Genomic DNA, 5,674 nt, shown 5'->3' with positions numbered 1-5,674 from the left:
TTCAATCTTGTTAAATTTATTGATACTTGTTTTATGTCCTAACATATGGTCTATCCTAGAAAATGTACCATATACACTTGAGAAAAGAATGTATATTCTGCTGCTTTGGGGTAAAATGCTATGAAGATATCAATTAAGTCCATCTGACCTAGTGTGTCATTTAGGGTTGCTGTTTCCTTGTTGATTTTCTGTCTGGAAGATCTATATTTTGATGTCAATGGAGTATTAAAATTCCCTACTGTGATTGTATTACTGTTAATCTTGCCCTTTATGTCCATCAAGATTTGGAAAGCCCTCTATTCTTAAATAATTACTAGTTGAAGTTAAAGAAATAAAATCTTTCCTAATTTGTTCAATTGTCTATTCTCCTTGGTGTGCTACATGTACAAACATCAGTTTTAGGATATGGAAGAATGCTATTTACCAAACGAATAATTTTGGAACATTTGTAAATATGGTAGCATATAAATTGGGAGATAACCTTGAATTTCAATAATACACATCATATAATATGGAAAGAAGCATGCCATAAACATATTTTTAGAGAAATAAGTTACCATATAATTTATGACTTCCATGTTAAAGACAAGTCCTTATCCATCTGGATAACCAGCCACACAAGCCATGTACACCAGCAGCCCAACATCTTTGTCCCCTTAACTATAAGGCAATAAGGTCAAATTAGGGAGTTTCGGAAATGCATATTAAAAATCATTGAGTGTCAGCTTTTTGTAAGACTAGATGCTAAAGCCTGTTCTGGTCTTGTGGATTTGAGGGAGGTTAGCAGTAACAGTACAGTGTGATAAACAGTGATTAACACAGGTGGTCTTGAGAAAGCCAAGCAGAGTAAGGCAGACAAAGTTGTCCTCCTGGGGAAAAAGAAGGAAGATTAGAAGTTAGGGCAGCAGAGAAATGGGGTGAGGGCAGAAAATCAAATTCAGGCAGAGAGAATGCAGATGTGATCAGAGAATTGCAAGTACCGTAAAATCACTGCAGAAGAGGGTGTGAGAGGAGGTTGCCTAGATAGGCACAGGCTGGTGTACAGAGAGCCTGGTTTCTAACTAACGTTTTTGGATTTTATTCAAAAGTTAATTGGGAGCCATTAGAGACCTATAAGAAGGGGAGGGACCTGTTAAGATTTGTATTTTAAAAGCACCCCTCTGGCATTTGCATCTTCACCTCTCTGAAACCTCTCCTCCTCCCAGAGGAGGCTCTAAGTTCTCTATCTGATCTGGAAAGGACAGCTACCTTCATTGTTTACATCCGATATCTTGATTATGCTCAGTTTGCACAACAATGTTGGAATAGAAAATAAACTGCATGGACGTCCTCCATGCCACATGTTTATAGACTACTCATGCCTGCATTTAAGATTTAAAACCTTTGTTGAAGTGAAAAGTTTTGGCACCTTTTAAAGATCAGTAATAGTTGCAGGAAGGCACTACAGGCATTTTCTCAGGAATCCTCTGAAGCCAGCAAGGTGTGCACCATAATCCCCATAATACACACGGGTGCAGAAAAGTGAATGAAGGTGCTCAGATGACAAAAGCAGAAAGAGTGAGCAACTTTTTTTACTTTTCTGCACCCATGTATACTATGAGCATTATGGTTAGATGTATGCAGCCAGGATTGGAACCCGGGTATAATTAAAGTGTTTACGCTCTTCTCACTCTGCATACTAACTATGTGGGTTGATGTTGTAGAAGGTATGAGACACTAGGGCTCAGATATCATTCAATAGTTTTGTGTGGGCATAAGGGCACAATTATAAACCTGACTTAGACATTTTAGCATCAGTAAATGTGAGCACTTCTAAGGGTTTGATAGTAGTCTCTTATCTGAATACAGTCCCTCCTTATTCCATTCTGTCCCACATTTCCGGGTTTTGTCTTAATAGCACATTGTGATTTATTTGTTTGCTTATTAAATAGCATATCAACGATAGGACAAAAATAAAAAGTGCTTGTATTTTGGGATAACGTATCCTAATTCTGTCCCGGGGCTTCTCTGCTCACTCCCCTTTGTACCTGTCTTTTTCCTGCCTTCTCTAAACAGGCAGTGCTGTGTTGGATGCTGCCGGCCAAAAACATTTGTCTTAGAAGCAAACCAGTAAACAAACTAATGCTGACCTCACATTTTAATCCCTGTGCTGTTTATCATTCAGTTAGCTAGAAGGCACAGGGTTATGCCTTCAGCCTCTTTGAAATTCTAACAGGGTGTGACTTTAACGTGAAGAAAGGAAGGAGGTAGAAATAACATTCTTAGGAACCCAGAGTCCAATGACTGCTTCTTCAGTAGCTTAAGGTGAGTTCCTGAGTAAATGTAGCATGGCATTTAAAAAATAAAGGATCACTATTCACTGTTCACAGGGAAAACATGGGTAGTAAATATAATATTTAACAATAGTTAATAAAAAATATATCTTACGTTGAATGTATGCACTTGTCATTTCTCCAGATAAAAGACAGTTGAATGTTGACAATTGCATATGGTTCATCCTAATACAAAGACAATCCTCTTGACATCTAACCAGTTGGCCCGTGAGCCCATGCGCTTCATTTCCCCATAAAGCAGACTGTGTGCTGCCCTGGCTGCTAGTGGCCCGTTCCCTGTTCCAACAACAATAGTCTGTTGTACTTACTGCAAACCTGTTGGTGCCAGTTACACTTGTCATTGTGATTAGATAATTTAAATCAGTGTGTAAATCTATGAAACATAAATGCAATGAGGAAGATTCCATAAAAGTTAGTGACTAAAAGAGTAGGCAGGAAAACAAAGATTGAAAGAAAATTATAAAACTTGGAAGGAAATATCCCAACCTTGCTTTACAAGTTTGTTTTGTTTTGTTTTTTAGTTCTTCATTCACTTAGAAAATTAAAACTAGAAATTATAGAAAATAAATTCTGAGTATGGTTTATATAAGAAAAATATTGGGGAGGTATTCCTCCTCAAGGAAAACTTGAAACTGCTTTAGAAAATTGGGGACTTAATGCATATTTATATGTCTTAAGATTAAGTCAGTGTTTATGGTTTGTACTCGTTTTTTGATTCTTTACTGTAAACAGTATTTTTGACTAACTGATCAGAACCAGTCAAAATTACTGCTGCTGTTCGTCTAACTATAATAGTTTATGCCATAGCATAGTAAGTAGACAGAAGCTTTGCTTCTGCAGTTATTCTAAGGACACACATTAATAAAGACAAAGTGAAATTTTTCATTGGGAATGTAAAAAGCAGAGCACATGGAGATTTCTTTTTCTTTGCTATGCATACTATGCTAATGAACTCATACTTATTGTTTAAATTAGGCTTTTAGCATCCAAACAACATTTTTTTTCTAGTAAAACAATGATTTTATTGCTCGAGTACATAGATATTTTATGCAACCAGTGCAGAGGCTGTGGATGACTCGTATTTCCAATTGGGGGGCAGGACTCGTTTGGTCTTATAATATCGAGCCAATTGGTGAATACGGCTCTCAATCAGAATCAGACGGAATTTAGCATCCTTATCCTTTCTGTTCCTCTCAAGATGCTTTCGAACTTAATTAAATGGTTGAGATTCTCAGGAAGATCAGGAGCAGGTCCTTTAGACTTAAGAATTCTCAGGATCTTACTGCCTGTCACAAAACGTACTTGTACAACGCCATGCGAGTCTCTCAGGATCACACCGATTTGTGAGGGAGTCGGGCCCTTCTTGGCCAGTATGTAGATCTGCTCCTTCACGTCGTCAGATGTCAATTTCAGCCAGGTGGGGACGCTGCAGCGGTAGGGCAGAGCCGACTGGGACAGGCCCTTCCCGGGAGCGTGCACGCGACCCATGATGGCGGCGGACTGGCAGTGGAAAAGAGCCACACAACATTTTATTTCAATAATATGAATCAATATGTAGAACCTAGAGCTGGTTCCTACCTCCCTTAAATGACTTCCATAATAATTGAAAGCAAAAATACATAGTATAGCATTAGCTAATGTATTAAACTTGATAATTTCTTAGTCATGTTAAGCTGACAGGTTGAATTGGGCAAGATAAAACTTATTCTAGATTCAAACTAATTACAGAGGTATAGTAGTTATTTTTAAAGCTTTACAAGTTAATGATAAAAGGCTGAACTGATTTAAAAAACAGACAACTGATAAAATGAGAAAAATAAAAGTACATTTTATAATAATAGCATTATTTTGCTATGTGCTAGGCATTTTGCTAATTTCTACATATGCCTTATATCATTTATTCTTCACAGATATTGTTTCCATTTTATAAACAAAAAAATTGATGCACATAGAAGTAAGTAATTTGCCCAAAGCCATGTGGTTAGTAGGTAACAGAACTGGGAACCAGACTCAGTTTAATCTGAAGTTCAGTGCTAATATGCCCATGTTTTTACCACTTTATAATGCAGTAATTCAACCTGAATTTCTAGAATGGGATTGTGGGTTTTTTGTAAGCCATTTATTTGAGAAGTGATCCTAGAGAGTGGCAGCACAGAAAGGGAAGGGAGGCAGCTGGTACCGGATATATTAATGAAGATGCTACTGCTATCCCTGTGGATAACTGGGCTTCTCTCCCACTGCAACATGTCTCGGAGTTCTCCCACCTAAGGAGTGAAGAAGTGAAACCTTTTCTGGGCTATGAGTGTGTAGAAAATGTTTTCTAAAGGTAGGTCTTACGTTTATTAATAACTAGAGGCCCAGTGCACGAATTCGTGCATGTGTGGCGTCCCTCGGGGTGGCCTGTGGAGATCAGGCCCCAGTTCACGCCTACAACCTTGCAGCCCCACAGCCCCGCCTGGCACCCCACCTTGGCCTGGTGCTGCCCCCTCACCTGCTCCACCATCCTGCCTGTGGGGCCATTGGTCTGAGCCAGGCCCCCGCCTGGCTCCCTCAGAGCCTGTGAGCTGGGCAGCGGCCCCACCCCCCACTGCCGCCCCTGGTCACCGTCTGCAGGCCCTGTTCACACCCGCCTTGACCTGGTGCCACCCGCTCACCTGCTCCACCATGCCACCGCAGTCCCGCTCTCGTCGGAGCCCATTGGGGCTGGCAGTGCCTCCACTGCTGCCTGCTGCCAGCGCCTCGTCATTGACACTTGCCATGTTCCGCGCCACCCCCTGGTGGTCAGTGCACGTCATAGCGAGCAGTCAAAATCCAGGTCAAAAGACTGCCCGAGGGGACAATTTGCATATTAGGCTTTTATTAAATAGGATAACCAGTACCTATTTAGTAGTTCACAATTTATAAAATTCCATGCATTATCTCTTTTAATTTCCTTCATTTCTCTCATAGTCTCTTTAAATTAAATTTATTGGGTGACATTGGTTAATAACGTATGTTTCAAGTGTACCATTCTATAATACATCATCTGTATATTGCATTTTGTGTTCACCACTCCAAGTCTGGTCTACCTCCATAACCATATATTTGATCTCCTTTACCCTTTTCATCCTCCCCTCACACCCCTTCCCCTCTGGTAATCACCCTCTGCTGTCTGTGTCTATAAATTTATTGGGTGACATTGGTTAATAACGTATGTTTCAAGTGTACCATTCTATAATACATCATCTGTATATTGCATTTTGTGTTCACCACTCCAAGTCTGGTCTACCTCCATAACCATATATTTGATCTCCCTTACCCTTTTCATCCTCCCCTCACACCCCTTCCCCTCTGGTAATCAC

At 40.0% G+C, this 5,674-nt stretch overlaps 1 pseudogene; it reads right to left on the bottom strand.

Moving 5' to 3' along the window:
• Nucleotides 1-3,329: 3,329 nt before the first annotated feature.
• LOC102251453 lies at nucleotides 3,330-3,846 on the bottom strand (annotated as a pseudogene).
• Between the last annotated feature and the right edge of the window lie 1,828 nt (nucleotides 3,847-5,674).

The sequence above is a fragment of the Myotis brandtii genome, unplaced genomic scaffold (genome assembly GCF_000412655.1).
Source record: "Myotis brandtii unplaced genomic scaffold, ASM41265v1 scaffold115, whole genome shotgun sequence".
NCBI classification, from domain to species: Eukaryota; Metazoa; Chordata; class Mammalia; order Chiroptera; family Vespertilionidae; genus Myotis; species Myotis brandtii.
Note: the sequence above shows the minus strand (reverse complement) of the source record. Positions and strands in the feature narration are given on the sequence as shown.